General features: G+C 37.4%; 1 non-coding gene across 1 annotated transcript; it reads left to right on the forward strand.

Annotated features, from left to right (window-relative positions):
* Positions 1–1,626: 1,626 nt before the first annotated feature.
* LOC123392201 lies at positions 1,627–1,760 on the forward strand. The gene has a single exon (XR_006606908.1). It is a non-coding gene; the product is annotated as a U4 spliceosomal RNA (small nuclear RNA).
* Positions 1,761–20,382: the final 18,622 nt, after the last annotated feature.

The following is a 20,382-nucleotide window of genomic DNA, read 5'->3' on the forward strand; positions in this document are numbered from 1 at the left end:
CATTGCACTTGCCCCACTGGAGGGTAGATGGTGATGGAAGCATGTCTTCAAAGTGCTTAGGAAAAGAAGCTTGAACTGTATACCCAGCCAAACTAACAGTCTAATTGGAAGACATAATAAAAGCATTTTCTGATACATATGCCTCAACAGGTTGCTTCTTAGAACCCTGTCTCTGAAAGCTGAGAAAAGGAAAGGCGAAACTGAGGATCCAACATGGAAAGATAGTGAAGGAAATTCTGAGGATTATTTGTAGAGGTAAGTTCTGGAAATAGAAAACTCTACTGCAGCCTTTCAGAGCAACCAAGGTGGAAGCAGTAGAGGGGGGGATTCCAGGGGAATATTTAAAGAAAATAAAAGGAGAGTAAATGAACAACAGGTTTCGCTAAGGGAAGACTCTTACTGATCTTACAAAGTTGTTAGTCAACTGACATCTTACAAAGTTGTTAGTGGGGAAGAAAGTTTGATAAGATTCAAAGAAAAACGAAGGGCAAAATAAAACAAGCGTTAACTTCTCTGAGGCTGGGGGGAGGGGAAGTTGTTCTATAAGAAAGGGATTTATTTTAACAGTAGTATACAACAAGACATGCCTGTAAATTACATGTTCATGGTCATTAAAAAACAATATAATTAATATTGAATTAACCAAAAGACGAAACAGTTTTATGTTTTCATGATGGGGGAAAAGAAAGGAAGATTTGATAGAAGTAGCACAATAGAGGGTTTACTGACAATGTCTAAATTCAATGAATAAAGAGATTGCAGCATACACTTAATAAGTACAAATATTAAATTAGTTTACTGTAGGATATAAGAAATAGGTGAGGAGTGGTAAGAACAGAGGATTGTTGGTTTAGTTGTTGCTGTTATTGCTATAAGCCTTTATCATCTTTGATTGATCTAAAAATCTATGCTTATATGTTTACTTAGATACAAAATAAACATTAAAGACAATAAACAACAACAACAATAATAATTCATTTATTAATTTCCCTATGAAAAGTTCATGTACCATAAATATGCAAAGGCACATCTATCGAGAAACAAGTGCAATTATTTCACATTTATCTACAGTAATCCAGAATGTTTCCTTAGACTATGTCTATCTTCCTTAAACTAGGTCTATCTTAAATAGACATAGTTTCATATGATCACTCCAGCTGATAAACCAGTAATACATTCAGCGGTCATATAGAAACCATCATATAGGGGTGCCTGGGTGGCTCAGTGGGTTAAAGCCTCTGCCTTTGGCTCAGGTCATGATCCCAGGGTCCTGGGATTGAGTCCCACATCAGATTCCCTGCTCAGCAGGGAGCCCTGCTTCCTGCTCTCTCTGCCTGCCTCTCTGTCTACTTGTGAGCTCTCTCTGTCAAATAAATAAATAGAATATTAAAAAAAAAACATCATATAGGTATTTTATCATTGGTGAGATTATCAAGTGATATGTAAGTATTTATAAATCTTCCTATCTTTGGCATTCATTTCAATCTTTCAAAAGATTGAAATCTATAGAGCAATGGTAAGCCTTTTCTTGAACATCATATTGTGTATGAAATTTGTGGTAATGACGATAACACTTCTATGCCTGGTAGGGACAAACTTTTGACAGAATCTATCTATTCTCTCTTCAGCTTTGCGCAGTTGCAGTATCGTAGCCAATGAGGTTTATCCAAGGCTCAATGATTGCTAATTGAAATCTGTATTTAGTCATGGAAACTCTATTTTGTTTTCAACAATTAGATAATTGGGCTCATTCGATGGTGCATCAGAGAATAACAAGATTTTTAATTGTGTTTATGATGAAATATATGTTAATAAAAAGTATAAAGTATGGTAACAGTCTATTAAAATGATTAAGAACTTCTAGAATAAAATATATGGTATACCTGGTATATTAGAATACATCTGTACACATCAATATCTCTATAGGTATTGTGTTAAAGCCCATCTTTGGAATTCAAACTGATAACCGATGAGCCTAGTGAAATATAAATGTTAAAATATATCAAAGACAGAAAAGCCCAAACAAAGATTGATTGATCCAAACTTTAAGATGTAACATTTTTCAAAAAAAAAATTAAAAATAAAAAATAAAGATAAATAAATTTTAAAATGATGTAACATTTTTTAATGTTACATTGAGCTTTTAACACACATACAGAGCAGATTTCCATGCACCGTTTTTTGTTACATATGCAGAGCTCACTTGAGCGATGGTCTTTTATCCTATCCTCTTATTGGACCTGCCTGCCAGAAGGGGTCAGGCCATAGCCAGGGTGGAGGGTTTCCTTTTCCATGTGTGGTCATTAAAGAAAAAGCATTGCCCTTTCCCTTCTAAAGTTGTTAAATCTTATTTCAAGGTCATGCTTTTTCCAGAGATATGATGTCCCAGATTTGGAGGCCTGGGGTTCAATGTGTTTGTTTATGGGCTAAATAAATCAGCTAAAGTAGTTATCACCTGGGCATGGGGTTTCTTTCTTTATTTACTTTATGTGACCTACCTGGACAACTTAAAAAAAAAAAAAAAATTCTAATGATCTCGACTTCTTTTTTTTTTTTTTTTTTTTTGTATTCAGCAGCATCTCTTGGCATGATTGCAGATATATTCCAGTTGAAATACTCTGAATCTCAATTTCAACATATTCATACTATGTACACTTATACACATACGTTAGAAAAGAGTCTAAGAGTTCTTGTGTGAGGACTTGGACTTGAATCCCCACCATTTCTTGACCATATGACCTTGGGAAAGCATTTAAATCTTTAAATAGTTATAAAGATATTGGCTTACCAACATGGCACAAGAATTGAACGTTTCCAAAGACAGAACATATTTTAGAGCAATCATAAACTCTAAAGCATATTAAATATTACTTATTTTTAATCTTTCATTGGTTAGTTCATTTTCAGCTTTGGTTTACCTTCCCTGCTTCTTGGGAGCAATTCATATGCTTTAGAGCTGTCCCCAAAGGCTCATTACTGTTGGAGGCCACGTCAATGTAGTTTCAGCTATGGGACTCCCAACAATGCTTTCTACTTCCCATTTGTCCTTTCTCATATATTCTTGAGTCATATGTGCTCCCTTCCCTCTGATGGACTTATTTTCGTCGATTTCTTGTCTTGCATCCAGTGCTAAAAATACTCACTATTCCACCTAGATCTTTGACACATTTGTTTTATTCCCCCCTACATTTCCCCAGCAGTACAATGAACAGACACTTTGAAAGCCTAACTTTGTAAAAGAATAGCTTGTGTTCAGTTCAAGTTTTGCAGTGTGATACTTAAAAATACATTTTTCCTGGGGACTCTAAAATGTCTAACCTGTTCTACTCATGTATCATTGGCCCAAGGCTCACTCATGGATATCACCCAAGCTCCTTCTCTGGCTCTTTCTGTTCCTGGTCACCTTTCACAGACTGCCCAACTTTCACTCTTACTGGATTTAAGCCCTGACATTGGACTTCTTTAGTGGCTCCATGTTTATACACACACACACAACCACCACCACCACCACTACCACTACATGTATATAAATATATGTATATAAAATGAGTAAAATTTATGGCAAGTGGCCAAGATTTTATCAAATTTAACAGCTAAGTAGACTAAGAGACTTGAAAAAATGTCCATTCCAGCCACTTAAATTATATTGCAAATTTGTGAGGTCAGTGAGCATTCCTCTGTGCTTCTGACCTCATAAAGAGATTCCACAGTCCCTTCTATAATCTGTTCCAATGTTTAACAACTTTTATTCCTTAGAAGTTTCTCTTTATTTTTTTAAGAAAAAAAAGGAAACCTGCAGAGTGTGTGAATAATTCATTTGCTTTTGCATTTACATGCTTTCCCATTTGGTTAGGTTTTCCTCGTTTTGACTTTTCAGCATTTTCAGCTTTAGTTGTTCTTGAATTAATGCTGAAAATAAATATGGGTGGTGATATGCTAAGAAAAAATGCAGGGAATCCTTACTTCTGAATGAGGTTTGCAATACTGGAAGTTCAGCCAGATCTATTTCTCCTATTTTGAAGATAAAATATGCACTGGTAAGACTTATTAACTAAGTATTAAGTTGACCAATAGCCACATGTGACAACTCACATTTTACTCTTTTTTCACACTTTTTTAAAATTTTTACCATTTTTCACCTATGTAGAGTATGCAGCACTATGCATAGCCCTCTTTCTGAGCGGCAGGAAAAACTTCAAGAATGGAAATACAAACGCAAATGGAAAGCAGGAGAAATTGGTTTCTGAGACCAACTTCATCTTTGTCTTCTAATTTGGATTATGCACTAGGATACAATGTAAGTTGGCATAGTGGGAGGGAGTCAGATGGTCCATAAAAAGCTGTATTATAGGCTACTCATCTAAAGGAAAGATACAGACATTCATAATTATTGATATTCAACACATGCAACCTACAAACATAGCTCAAGTAAATTTCTCCAGCTATGCTGTTTTCCTTGCACTGATGGAGGACTCTGGATGCAAAGGGACATAACCTCTGTTCCAAAATACCACACACTTTGAAAATCAATGCAGACCCTTCCTTTCAAGGGATGTGATTTTGTGAAACTTGGAAGTAAGCTTGCATAGATAAATTTGCTCCTCTATGAGCCAACCCACCAAGTATTTCTGATCTTACTCACCTGCCTATAGCTTCTGACATACTTCAAGCAGATTCCCCTCCATGCCCAACAACTAGGATGTTCAGAGCACTCACCTACTTCTGCCTTGGAGGGACAGATGCTCTTTTGCTTTCTCATTTAAGAAACAGACGAGGGGCACCTGGGTGGCTCAGTGGGTTAAAGTCTCTGCCTCTGCCTTCGGCTCAGGTCATGATCCCGGGTTCTGGGATTGGCCCTGCATCATTGGGCTCTCTGCTCAGCAGGGAGCCTGCTTCCCTTTCTCTCTCCCTCTCTGTCTGCCTCTCTGCCTACTTGTAATCTCTGTCTGTCAAATAAATTTTAAAAATCTTAAAAAAAAAAAAAAAAAGGAAACAGACTGGAACTTCTCAATTTAAGCAAGTCAACAAGATCTGTGGAAATTGAGGACACACAGTATGATATGTATATACTGAGGTGGCCCTGAATTTCCCTATGTTGATGAGACTACTGAGTCGAAACATGAACCCAGTTTCCACAGAAGAGGCACAAGAATTTTTCCTCCAAATAAAAATCAGTTTGGCTTTACCAATTCATGAGTATCTTGTGATAGCTTTTCTGCATTGTAGATTATCTACCACAAAACTTTAATACTGAATACCTATTTTCTTGACGCCCAATCAGCATGTCTTCCTGAGAACACAAACTCATTTTAATATTAAATTAAATAAAACCACATAGAAAAGGGGGGAAAATTGAAGTTATTATATTTTAAAGCCAAATATAAATGACTTTGGGATCTCTCTGCATCCTTATCGCTTTCTGTTTAGGCAGGTAATCAAATATTGGCACCAATTTCAGGGAAAACCTGGAAATGACAAAAAATATATATTTGCATTTCTGGAGCTCCTTGTCCAATTCAGTGCCACAGAACTAGAAATGGCCATGGTACAAATATTTCTGGATGAAATGTCTGTTACTAAACTAACAAGAGACTTCTCAGTCACCCTGAGAAAGAGCCTAGCATGGCAAAGAGGAAAGATTAGCATGGAAAACTATATTTAGAGTCCTGGTGGCATTATAAATTGCCCATTCCTTTTGGTCATACTTTTTATTATTACCACTTTAGTAACTGATTGAGTCATTGGACCAATAAGCAATGCTGCAGTTAGATGGACAATACCATTCATCATTATTTTTCAGTGTCATTAAGGTGTTTCTACATGTGCCCTCATGTGTGTGTGTGTGTGTGTGTGTTGTCCAATATAAATTTAAAAAGCGATTTGTCCTATGGGGAGTGTTCCTCATTGTAGTCTGGAGATTTACTGGCTTGCTGATTGTAGTCACATTTCAAACATCAAAATACCCAGAATTTTTAGTCAGGTACCAAATTTTAAGTAGCATGACATTAACCTAAAAAAAGAATGTTGTCTCCTTCTAAAATGCCTGCCCTAAAAAAATAAATAAATAAAAATAAAATAAAATGCCTGCCCTAAAGGAGTTCATCATTGCAATGGTTCAGTGACTATTCTGTGTCTCCTATTCCTTCCTCTAAAAAAGGGAAATTTTATATCATTTTATTAGTCCTATTAGGAGGTATTTAGGGGGCAGTTAATGGTACTTTGGTTGATAAGCTGCCAGATCAGAAAAGCCATATATGTACCTGATAGAGAGGATTTTGAACAGGATGCAAAAATTGGGTTTGATTTTGGGTTGGCCCCCTTTGTGAATCATATATTCTATGTGTGAGAAAAAAAGTATACATGTATACTTGGTCGCCGGAGATGAACTGTGGCAAAGACAAACAGCTGTCACACAACAATACATGCTTTTTAATAAATACATGTATTTTTTATTGCTGGGAAGTGGCTGCCCATCCAGGGAATATTTTCCTCATCCTCCTTTGCATAAATTGGGCCTTGCAACTAGTTCTTGCTGAAAAGATAGGAGCAGAAGTGAAATATGCGAGTGTAGGTGGAGGTGACCAACCAGGTATGATTCCACTCTCTCTTCTCCCATTTGCCACCTGAATCGAAGACTCAGAGAACCCGAGGTATTAGAGATGTCAAAACGAAGTAGTCAAAGAAGCCTGGGTCCATGAATGACAACCATGAGGAAAGCTGCTCAGTAGGAAACCCTGTTTCAGACTCAACTAAAGTTTTAGGAGTTTAACCATCTCAGACTTGGGGTTTTGCTGGTTATAGCAGCAAATGTTACTTTAACTAATGTATCATACTATTTAACTCACAAATTCATTCTTAATATTTTCTGTAACATCTTCTAACACTGAAAAAAACTCTAAAAATATTCTATATATTTCATTCAACCATCTAGGATTTATTGAGTGCTAAACATGTGGTAGACTATAAATACATCAATTTTCCTTAAGCAAATAGATTTAAAATACCAGATCAGATTACAATCCTAATAATACATACACATTTTGAGGAATCAAAAAAAGTAAAACTGATACTACAATATATATGTTTTCTCTTTCTCAAATTTAACCCTTACCTCTACTTCTCTCTTCCTGCTCATCTACCGCTGAAATGATACCACTCTTCTTATACCCAAAACTAATTTTGCCATTTGATGAAACAGGGAGGTAATGACATCTGTTCCTTGGTACTTACCATTTCTAATCTGCGCAAATCCTGCTAAATCCTTTCAATGTCAATGGGAAGGGGTTTATCCTCCATGTGGATTTCCATTATTAGCAAATTAAGATGCCCTTTGGGATCTGATTTCATCACATAAGTCATTTAAATACTGTATAGAGAAGAGGTTTAACCTGAATACTAATCTCTTTGTGTCTGTGTTGAAAATCACCAATGTGTACTCTCCATCTCCCGAAATTCTCTGCAGTCCTGACTTCCAAATGGGAAAATATATATTTCTTGATCAGAGTCATATTCAAATCCAATTAGATAAAGTCTCACAACCTCATGAGGGTAATATCTTTCACTCTCAAATAAAAACTCAAATCAACTTCAGAAACAGAAAATAAAAACATTTTTAAACTCCATTCCAGTTTGGAAAATGACTGACAAAATTGCAGTGCTTCTAAGTGAGTCTCCTATGCTGGCTGTAGAAATAATTTCTTAAGTTTCTAAGACACCAATTTGAAATTAACTGAACTGTTACTAATTCTCTTGATCTTAAGAAGGCTGAAATTAAGACGCCCCCCCCTCATATTTTATTACAATAATGCCATTACTAAGAGTTTGCAATTTCCATGGTTCTGTTCAAAACATGCTTCCCACATTATTGCAAAATAACTAACAATTCTATTTTGTTACATTCCTGGCAGCAAAAAAGAATAGCTATCTTCAGAATAAGTCTCTCAGTCAGAGAACTGAATAAAAGACACATAGCCAAGTAAATCTCTTCCACTTCCCCTCTCTCCTTTGCCAGCACCTTGCTGTCTCCTTCAACATTGCTCCAGGTGGTTTGTGCCTCAGAGTATATTTCAGAGGTTCTGGTCCAGTAGAACTGCAAAATGGGTTTTGCCAGGAGCACTTTTTCCTATTCGTTTGAAAGAAAATTGCAACCACACATTTCTGACTCATTTACACTTAAATCATCAACATTTTGCCTTCTGGGAGCTTTCCAATGTCCAGCTAGACTACGTTACCTTTTAATGAGCTTTAAAATACATTTTCTTTAAGAAACAGGCTCACAGAGTACTTACCATCTCATTTATTATGCAAAGTAAGCATGGTTCAAGTGGCCGTAATGATTTTACTCCATGTCTTTTTTTTTCCCCCCCATAAAATCTATTCCTTCAAATTGATAAAACATTTGCTGTGTGTTTTCCCTCATGATTTTCATCTATCTTCTTTCTGGCATTCTGACAAATATGGAACTCACCCTTATGGTTTATGTCAGAAATCTTCATAATTTCAGTACCAAGTATAAAATATCATGGTTTCCTCAACATTCAGTTGACATTTAAGTAAGGTTGCCTACGACTTTCATGTTTTCTGGATTAAGCCACTTAGCCTCATTCAACTTGCTTTCTTTCATTCTTTACCTCAGCCAGGGTTCTACTCCTGGCCTCCGGCAAGATGGTTGCTCTTTCACCACCATTTCTGAGCTACTGAGGCAAGTAAGGGACAACAGAAACAAGATCAGGTGAATTGAAATTCAAATGTTCCAGGGTCACCACAGGCATTTATACGTGGAAGGATATCTGTTCAGTCAATGGTTCCATTCCCTGATAATCAAAGAGGACTTGTTTCAATCCATCTCAGTAAATAACTCCTCAACCCATCTGAAACAATGTTTTTCTTGTGCAGAAATACTTTCTGAAAATCTATTTGAAATGTGTCTGAAGTGAAAATTAGAAGAGCTGAAATCTAGTTCAATTCCTGACACCGATTGTCATTGTGATGTAACATTTAATGAGTGTTGATTATATAGTCTAGATACCATAGAAGTGCTTATACAATTTTGTGAAAGAGATACTATTGCTGTACTCATTTTGCAGATAGAACAGCTGAGGCAGAAAGAGGTTAGATAAGTGAAGTCATAATTTCAACCTGAGCATTCTAAGTCAACAGTGCTTGAGCCCACCAGTATGCTCTCATCTCCCGTAATCTCACTTATGTTAGAACATTCCATTACTCACAAAGAAATGGTGGCATTAGGCTGTACATTTATTCTTTCACTGAGCAAGTATTTTTTAGGCATCTAAAATGTTCAGGTATAGTTCTAAAAAATGGGAATAAAACAGTAACAACGCAGATAGAGTTTCTGAGCTCACATTTCAGAGAATCATAGAAGATCTTTATCACTTTAATATCTACGTAATGATTTTATGTAAACCCCACGTATCCCTCCATGCATAACTCAAGTTCCACCTCCTTTATGAAAACTTATTTTGACTGTGCTCACTCTTGCTGATCTATTTTGAATAATTATTGTCTGTTTTCCATTATATTGCCATTTAGTAGTTATATTTAAATCAGGTCACCATAATAAAATTTAAAAGTTATCAGAGAATGAACACTTCGGGAAAAATAAAAATGCCTTGCACACAGCAGGTTTCAATTACTACTGTTTTGGATTCATTTGATGATAAAAGTTTCTGGAATATTTAAGCTCATTCTTTGTTCTCTTTTTCCTCCATTGTCTCCCTCTATTTTATTTTCATCTCATCTTCTGTGTGGTTGGCCATATCCCTTGACCCCTCTCCAAAATTTCATGTTCTCTGAAAAGTCTTCAATTCATTCATTCAGCAAATCTTTATCAAATGTCTCCTAAGAGTCAGATACCACGTAATGTGATGCAAAGACCAACAATCTTTGCAGACATTGAGGAAATCACAGCTTCTTGGTAGACACATAGGGAAATAAATAAACTAAGTAAGTTAAATAAAGCAAACAAATAAATCTCAATATAAGGTGGTAAGGTAAAAGTAGTGCTGTAAATCAGAACCTAATACTAACTGGAAAGGGAAAGATGGCTCAAGAGCTACCATTTATGTTGTCTTCTGAATGATAACTAGAAATTTTCCTGGAAGAGAAATAAAGCCATGAAAATTTTAGGTAGTGAGAATAGGCTGTGAGAGAAACTGATGTGGAAAAAAAAAAAAAAGTGTTTGGCAGAGATAGAACATTAGTGGGTGGCTGGAGATGAGATGGCAATTATATGTTGGGGCATAGTTAACAGACTTTGTAAGATAAATTAAATGCAGTAAGCAGTGGGAAGCTAACAGAGGTTATTAAACAGAAAAGTGCCATTGAAAGGGGCACTGGAATTTTCTAGTTGGGGCATTATGTAAATTGTAATGTTGCTAATCATCTAAGAGACTCACTGCCATAAACCCCAGCATATCCTGCTTCTGTACCTCAACAACAAGCACCCTAGCAACAAGGTCTGCAGAGAATGCTGGAGCAAGAGAGATCAGGAGCTGGGAACTGTGAGATCCATTCTGGACTAGTGTTAAGGGGGGAAACGCCTGAGCAAATTCCCATGCCTTCTCCCCAAATTATTTATCCATAGATCTTCAGAGGAGTTCAAAAGATTAACAAAGAAAATTTAAAGACAAGATTTTTGAGATTCTCTTATTGTACTCAGCTAATAAATTAGGGATTTTTGAAAGATTCTTCTTTGATGAATCCAGATTCCAATTTATAGACACATGCAACAAAGTCAGCAAAATACTTGTCATAACAAATGTTTTGTGTTTATAAGCATTCTCTGTGATTTCTGGGCGGATGGTTGATCCAGTCTTTGATCTACAAAGCTCATGTTTTGAGGGATCAGATTGATCCTTCCTTTCCATACCTCGATTAGATTCCAGAAAAAGTAACTTTCCCTTTCTCTTTTATACCTCCACTAAGGAGCCATATTAAAGGGATTAATTTGCTCAAGTTTACTACTGGGTGAATCTGGGATTATGAATATCGTACAGAGAGGAAAATCCTTCTCTCTGGGTTTATTGCATTTACTTTGATGAATGTGCATTGAATTTGGTCTTTTTGGGAATTATAGAAAATATAGAAAATTGGATTTCTATACTTGACAGTGGAAGGTTAGAGAGACAAATTCCCTTTTTACCTAATCATCACAGGAAACATGATCCTACATTTAGTATACTTCGGGTTACTAAAGTTGTTGACTTGACTTTGGAATATAAAATTTCAACCGATAAACCATTTTTTTGGTCTTCCATTTACCCATTCTGCCATTATTTTGACATTTTTCCCCATGTATTTTATTCAGGCTTTGTATTAGTCAAGACTGTTCTTTTGTTTGTTTGTTTTTGTTTGTCTTTTAAGTTAGAAAAACCCAACAAGAAATAGTTTAGGCCAAACAATGGATTTGTTGTTGTCTCATATAGATAGAGACCATTAAGCATGGATGGATACAGAAGTTCAAACAATGTCGTCATGTTTATTTCTCTTCCTCTCTCTTGGCTGTGCTTCTTTCTATATGTTGGATTTTTTTCTCAGGCTGGTTCTCTCCATATGGTAGAAAACATGGCTGTTAAAACCTACAAGCCTAAACCCATATTGTCTGCCAATTGAAACAAATAGACCTTCTGTGTTCAAATGTCTGTATCTTCTCAAATAAGGACTATGATTGGACCTGCTTTGGATATTTCCTCACCCTTGCACATCACTCTATTTATGAACTGTGTGTGGTATACTTATTCCAGGTACAGTGGTTGGTCTGGCTTAGGCTACATGCCTGTGGTAAGGGTGGTGGGAGTGAGGGGTAAGGCTGAGAGAAGTAAGTGCTACACTAGGGGGAGCAGCTGTTTGCCCTAGGACCAGAGTTTGGCAGACTGTAATGTCATCTGCATAAAACCTAATTCGAACTAGTTCCTTTTCTATCTTTCATAGCATAAACAACCACCACCATACAAAAATATTTGCTCCCTTTCCATTCCCAAACAGAAATAAAAGACATATTCTTTTATTCTATTCAGTTTCATATACAGACTCTCTGGGTGTGATGCATTGCACTTAGGAAGCCTAGATGTAGTTCCTTAGCATCTAGCTATCTATGGATGGATAAACAGAAACATTACTTACTCCTGCAATTCACAGTAAATAATGACGGAGAGAAAATAATTACAGTTAAACGATCACATAGGCAAGTGGCAACAGTTTGTAGGATTTATTGCCTCTTAGTAGACAGGGAAAACAAAGATTGTCTCCCTTGGAAGTGTGGTGGATTCCTTGATAATTTATCAGCTAGGAAGAATTCAGCAGTAAATAGAAAGAAGCCCTATTGAAATCAGTTTAAACAATAAAGGATTTGTTATTTAATAATATAAAGGATCTGTAGGTTGTCACAGTATCTCAGGGATCCAGATGCCATTGTCTTATCTTTGCTCCCCTCAGTGTGATGGCTTCATCCCCAGAATTTTCCAACACAACTCTTATCCCCCTCCCATTCTTCTTAAAATTCAGTTCCCAAGAATTGGTCATATGCATATACCTAAGTAAATCATAGCCAGTGCTATTAGTTGGTTCGGACCGCTAAAGCTGGAGAGCTGTTCAGAATATTCTGAATTGTATACTATGTGGAGAAAACAGGAACACTTGAATGAAATCAAGATTTTGTTAGGAAGAAAGGGGAGTAGAGTAGATGTCTTATGTACAATCTAAAGAGTCAACTATCTAGTCAATCAGCTGACTCTTGTTGTACACTTCAGAGTTTCTCCAGAGTTTATTGTTCTTCACAACAATACCCGTGATGACGTGGTGATTCATGGGTTTTTAGATTGCTGTCACACATCCTTGTTTATCAGACTTGAGAAGAAATCTTGCAATATGCCTGCTTAAAAACCGTGACGGTAAATACTTCACCAGAATTCTGATGGTAAGGTATTTACCTTTATGGTTTCTTTTTTTAAAATATTTTATTTATTTATTTGAGAGAGAGAGAGAGAAAGAATGAGCAGTAGGAGGGAAGCAGCAGAGGGAGAGGGAGAGAAAGAGAAGCAGACTCCCTGCTGACCAGGGAGTCTGATGTGGGGCTCAATCCCAGGAACCTGGGATCATGACCTGAACCAAAGGCAGATGCTTAACAGACTGAGCCACCCAGGTGCCCCGCCCTTATGGTTTCTACCTTTCAGAAACAAGTCTTTCACCACTTCCTAAACCTTCCAATAATGATTTCCATCTGGAAGCACCTCAGTGTTTAAAGCAGCGATCATTTGTCCTCTTTCACCTGATTGGACGTGATTCACCTCTTTCACCTGATTGGAGAATGTTTTGCAGGGGAATATCATCTACCAGACTATGAGTTCATGTATAAAGAAAGTTTGGGGAGGAGAGGGTATATATGACTTCTTCCATTTCTTTATTTTCTGGCTCTAAATCTTATCTCCTGGCTTGTTTTCCATTTTCCCACCTTTTCTCATATTAACTACTGTACAGGACACAAAATTTGTTGCTTTTCCAATTAGCATCTGGCCTTTGCTGGTGATGTTTCCTTAGTTATAAAGAGAAAGGACCGTTCTGATACATCATATATATATATATATATATATATATATATATATATATATATATATTTGCACCTTACAAAGGCTAAAACAGAATTTAACATCTCAATGTTTTTTACCAAATATCTCAGTGATCTAGTCTAGCACCTAGTACGAGTAAGATAAAATAGTGAGAAATGTAACCAATTGCTTCACTCCCACATCACAAAGAATGTCTATTTTCTGGCTGAGAACTGGGGACAGAACACTGACCTTCACCTGATCTCCATCTGGTTCCTATTTTAGACTATCATTTGTAACACCTTACACTGAAGAACTAATTTCGATATTTATGAGAACTCTTTTAGTTTGTAATGTTTAAAAGTCTTATTAAAACAGGTTTTCCAAAAATCAAAGTTTTTTTTCCTATTTGACCAGAATGTCTAAGATTGTTCAGACTTTGGGTATGGTTGGATCTAACGATGCAAAGGCTATCACCAGGACACTAACTTTCTCTATCCCTTGGTTCTGCTCCTCTCTGCATGATGGAATCATTCTCAATCAGGTTCTTTCTCTGTGTCAGAGAAGATGGTTTCTGGCAACCCCAAGTCTATATTTTTAGGACTTGCAATCCAACAGGAAGAGAGACCATCTGTCTTCCATATCCATATATCAAATCCATCCAAAACTCCATTCTGGTAAAATCTCTGGGATCATGTGATTCCACCTGGATAACTCATGTTATCCAGGCAGGAACACATATGATTAGATCAGTTAGGTCATATGATACCCACTCCTGTGGCAAGGGTGGTGGGCTGCCTGGACAGACACATCAATATCACATGGAGGTTGGAAGTAGGTTCACAAGGCAGAAGCACTGGGACAAAAAAAGCAATGTTCTCACTAGAGGTAGGAAAGAAGGGGAGCTTGGCCAAGGCTAGGTTCGGCTACTGCATTGTGCCCCATCCGTGGTATCATTTAAGCACCCAGCGTCATCCTACTCTCTCACACTTAACAGCCAATTTATGCTATGTGGGAAGATGCATTTGCCCAGTAAGTGAAAACAATCATATGGATGTATTTTAAAGAGTTTTTCAGATGAATGCTGCTTTCCAAGTGTGAAATGTTGTTATAAGAAAACCTCTGCAACTTGAAGTTAATTTATGCAAAGGGTAGGTGGGGGTTAAAAGCAGCAATACACAGCCATTTCTCAAGCTGTCTTTTTCACAGCTTACATTAAAAGACCCTCTCTAGCTCCCCTAATTTAAAAAAAAAAAAAAATCCACCACAGAATAAACCTCACTACTCTTTTCTTCCCCAACAATATTGCTTTCCGTCTTCCTGATTTTTCCAGTGAACAGATCATGTGAAAGCATTAATGATTACACAATGCACAGAGTTAGTAAGGTAAGTGAAGCTCATAATTACCTCATTTACATTCTTTTATTCACTGAAACAGAATTCTTAATGACTTTTATGTGAAGTGTGGGGTAATCAGCCCAAATGAAGCACCCTGGTACAGGGCAGAAAGGGAGCCAAGTCGCTGGCTCTCTGCAGAAAACGCCTGATGAATGGTCAAACAGAGCCCAGTGCAGAGGTCTGGATGGTACAATTTAAGAGACAAAACAAGAGGCTAGCACAGCTAGGTTGAGATGTAAGGAGAAGACCCTAAAAGCAGAAAGAAGCAGTGTATTCTCCTCATATCCATGACTCTCTGTAGGAAAATCACCAGCTGTCTCTGCTGAAACTGCTGGGTGGATAAAGAGCAGTAGTCAGTGAATGGGAAGACTTGTGCTCTGGTCCTGGCCTGGGCACAAGCTAACAATGAAATGTTAAATAAATCGCTTCACCCTTCTGGATTGCAGATAATCCACTTACAAAACACAAGGTGCGCACTTCAGAATCACCTAAGGAAACTTCCTTAAAACAGCTTCATTTGGCATTTTCTAGTAGTTCACTCTCTTCTGGGAAACAGTTACAATTGCATTTTGAACAAAAACCCTGGGTGATCCTTAAACAACCAGTATGCAAAATGAAAACCTTCGGAAAAAAAAAAAAAATCATGTGTGTAAGAAGCTCTTTAGGTGAATCATTCTTGACATTCAGAAAAAAAATCCTCAAAATATGGGAAGGATAAAAACAGTATCCAATTAACAAGTGCGCTTAGGACAGTATGGGAATTGAAAAGACAAAATGAAATATCGCAAATGTGTTGGCAATCATACTGAATTATAATGACAGCATCAGCCAGCCGGTGTGGAAGACAGAGACTATTTCCTGACATTAAGAAGCCCTAATGCTGGAGAGATGCTCCAAATGAAACAGTTACCTGGGTGGGCTAAGACGGGTTGTCATTGATACTGACATTTGAGCCCCATCCCTGTAACTTTCCTAAGGTGCTTAGAGCAGTCAGCCTCATATTACAGATTTTAACATCATTAAGGGTTTGGATCTCAACCCACCCAGCTTCTGCCAATGTTTATAAATTGTATAAATGAATTTATGTATTTCTAAGTCCTTTCCACCTCTAATAGATCTTTGCCCTGTTGGAAGACATTCCAACTATCTAGAGATATTCTAGATTTTTCAAGAACATGAAGCTGATGCTGATTTTTAAATGGTAGGAAGTAATTTAAGATTATTTTAGGACACCCAAAACTTTGGGCCTCTTAACTTTGTGAGCCAAACGAATTTTATTCTATGTATCACCTCATATTTCTACAAGAATAATATGCATTAAGAAAACCTATCTTGACATTTTAATAAATAATCTCTGACAGTTAATTTTGTCTGCATAACTTTAAGAGTTCTGACAGGAAGGAAGGATATGACTAGTGCATCTTCTTAATATCCCTAGCCTCCATGATTTTATCCATAGGCATCTGTTGTCATTGTCGGGGGTGGTATCATCCGTGTACAGAGGAAAATGCACAAATCAATATAGTAACCAAAGCAATGTCTTTCTCACACTAGGTAAAATGCCAGTGTTCCAGTTTGAATAGCAAGGTTAAGATTTCACTCACCACATGCTGAATGAGTGTGGGTTCCTCCCCACAAAGTTATTGCAGAATATCTATGTGATTATCAAAATTTGTATGAATGACTGTTATATTTCTATCTTTTTCTCTCTGATCATTATTCCTCTCTGTAAGGTTTTACAGGCGAGATACACATGGCACCAGGCGAGATAGGTGCAAAGCAAAATTTATTAAAGGCGCTCTCTGGAGAAGTTCTGCGACTGGGGAGAGGGGAGTCAGGGAAGTCCTGAGTGGGAGGGGTCGAGTGGGTCTTTTATCTGGGTTAAGACAGGACATAGGTTCACAGCCATATAAGGTAAGGTATTCCGGGAGTGGGTTCACAACTATATATGGTAGGGTATTTGGTGATTGGAGGGTAGGGGAGCCCTGATGTTCCTGTTTCCTGCATAGGTATCAGTTTACTAATGGTGACAAGTCCTCAGCATATGTCCTTCTGGCGGGAGAGTCATGGGCAAAGGAAGAGGGTAGCCTGGAAGATGACGGCCCGGAAGCCATTTTTATTGTTCCTCCTGCATTCCCAGAGCCGCCGCTGACCCAACACCCTTCTATTTAAAACACCCCATTATGTCTTCAAGGGTATGCAATTTACCTATACAGGTAGCCTGATATGCCCTAGCTTCCAGTATCTATCAGGACTACAATCAAATAGCTTCAGTGCCCAGAAGCAGACGGAAAAAAGACTTGGAATATAGACCCCAAAGAGGTTAGACAATGGTCAAGGAACCCGCACGAGGCTACCTACAGCCCTGGTGTCCCAACCAAGCAGAGTCGATTTGTTCTTGCTGTCCACTGAGTCTGACCTACAGAGCTTGCCTGGTTGCTGTGAGTTGGTTTTAGGAAGAAATTCTCTTTCCTTCTTGAATGGTTGCCAAACTTCCTATGAAGGCGAACACGGGTACTCATTTCTGCAGAGGATACTTATTCACCAAGCGGAACAAGCAGCTAAAGGAGTCACAGTCAGGGGCAAAAACCCCACATCCTTACCATCCTGAGGCTTATGACTTAATGAATGATAGGCTAGGCTATAGGTATATAGACTGTGGCTGCTTTGTTGTCCAAATACCTCAACTGTCATGTAGCACTGTCTCTGGTTCTGTCTAACTGCTAAGTCTCCTGCAAATATTTCTAGAAGCTAATCGGTTACTGCTCCACATTTGCTTAGGTGAAACCAACTTGCACAGCCTCCATACCACTTTTCTAGGTATTGCTTCTGTTGTGGATGACACTTCTCAGTACTTCAGTCTCCCTGGGCTATTCCGCCCCAATCAGTGTGTCCACCGATGTTCTCCACTATTCCACCAAGTCATGGCAATCTCCACTGGGCATGGCTGCTGCTAGCTACTACCACACTCCCTCCCATTGCCCCTGAAGCTCCTTCGTCTCTGTATTGCAGCCATCCCTGTTCCTAAAACACCTCCCTGGAGACTCAGGCCACCACAATTTCAAGTTGGACTCAATTCCCAAGTGTGGAGAGTGTTCTTTCTCATTGGTGGTGCACTCTTTTAAAAGATCTAAAACAAAAAAACAGAAACCAAACAAACAAACTAAAAGATCCTATACAACTGTTTTCTGGCCTCACTGGATTATAGAATTCAGTGCAACAGATTTTCAAGGTTTTAAAATCTTTCCTCCTAACAGTGTAATGAGCTGCTGGTGGGTTCAAGCAGCAGCTGTTCTGTGGTCATAAGAATCCCTTTGGTCATAAGAATTCCAACCTATGGGTCTGGAACTCCTTTGTCAAGTTCCTTGTGCTGGGTTCTGTATTTCCTTAGGTTTATTTTCTCAAAGCCACTTCTCTGGGTTCTCTACAAATAGTCTATCTATCTTATCCATTCCTCTTTTGAGCTAAGCATACCAAGGTATATTCTGAATCTACCCTGCACAACAAGCAGAGAGTCTCAGAAACTGGAGGCACTAAGGGCCTTTAAACATGGGGATAAAGTATAAGGCTACATAAAGGAGTGTCTGTTCTGTGTTTTTAGAGGAAAGGGGAAGGTTTCTAGATACCCTTCATTTCCTGAGTTGCCAGTAAGTGTTCTCCCCTTGAGGTGGACACAAGATTTATTCTCAAGAGAAGCCAAAGAAGGGTCAGACACAGCAGGCATAAGAGAGGAAGTAGGCTCCATAATCCCTAAATAAAAGGATTAAGTAAACGTCTGATATATAGACTCCCATTCCCACCAGGCACTGCTTTTTTTTGTTTTGTTTGGGTTTTTTGTTTTTGTTTTGTTTTGTTTTGTTTTAAGCTCTAGATTCTAGCTTGGTACAATCCTAACTCCCACCCACAGCAGGACTTGTAGGTTTTTTCCAATTAAATCTTTAATGGTTTACTCTTAAGAAAATATAACATGCAATTACCACATCTTAAGGAAACCATAAACAGGAAAAACAGAAACCAAAATAACAGGACAAAACAACAACAACAACAAACTTTGACAACAGAGACACTGCCTTGAAGCCAAAGAAAATAAAACAAAGAAAATTTTATCATTAGAGCAATCAGATACTTTATGACAACTACAAAAGAAGAAGAGAATGCCATGAAAAAAGAAACAGGAAGTTTTTAAAAATTATTTCAAGAATAAGATATTTGATAGAAGGTTGGGCTGATAATTGTGAGGCCATAAAAATAAATAAATAAAACAGAGTTAAAAGAAAATGAATGAGAAAGGACATGAAAATCAATGGGATCAATGAAGTGGATCATACATAAAATTAAAAGGAGTTTTAGAAACAGAACAGGGAGGAGGCATCTGGGTGGCTCAGTTGATTAGGCCTCCAACTCTTGCCTCTTGATTAAAGCTCAGGTCATGATCTCAGGGTCATGAGATGGAATCCCCATGTTGGGCTCTGCACTCAGCATATTGAGTTTCTCCCTCTCCTCTCCCCTTATCCCTCTACCTACAATCTCCCCCCCCCCCACCCTGCTCTCTCTCAAGTAAATAAATAAATAAATACTTTTTTTTTTTTAAAAAGTGGAAAAACAGAGCAGGAAGAAAATTTGCAAAGCAAAATTTTTAAAAATTGCGAAAACGGAAACGAATTCTGGTTTGAAATGACCCACTGAGTTATTTACCTCAGCACTCTGATTTTTTCTAAAAGTTCTCCAAGTCACATCACCCAGAAATATCAAGGAAAGGGAGAAAAATTACACTATTACAACTTCTCAGAGTGAGTGAATAGCACATACAGAAAAAGAAGTAAGTGACATGGGACTGGTTAATAGAAACAATGAAAGTGAAAGAAAATGAAGAAGTGCCCTCAAAAACCAAATGGAAATTCTATTCTACTCAAACTGTCAATTTAAGGAAATTGAAGACATTTTTAGACATTTAAAATCTTGAAAATTTATATTTTAAATGTTCTTTACAAGAAAATTACCAGAGTTTGTGTGTGTAATTAAAACTAGGGGATAAGTCAGGCAGGGGAAGAGACTTGATCAAGGAATGAACTGCTGTGGACAATATCAGTCAAAAAAGATAAATACTTAGCAAAATACCTAGTAAATATGCAGAATCTTTATGATTAAAACATTGAAACTCTACCGAAGATTTTAAATCAAGACTTGTATAAATGGAAATACATATCTTCTTACTGCATATGAAGAATCAATATTCAGAGGATTTCATTTCTTTGTAGTTTAATATATGATTTTAATGGAATCCATTTAAAATGCTGATTGGTTATATATTTGTGAAACTAATCAAGTTGAATAAAATTAAAACTCAAATAGAGAGAAATGAGAGAATAACTAAGGAATTTCTTGAAAACAAGAATAATTAAGAGGTATTCACTCTAAGATA

The sequence above is a fragment of the Mustela putorius genome, unplaced genomic scaffold, assembly GCF_011764305.1.
Source record: "Mustela putorius furo isolate JIRA1106 unplaced genomic scaffold, ASM1176430v1.1 tig00000460_pilon_pilon_pilon, whole genome shotgun sequence".
Classification (NCBI taxonomy): domain Eukaryota; kingdom Metazoa; phylum Chordata; class Mammalia; order Carnivora; family Mustelidae; genus Mustela; species Mustela putorius.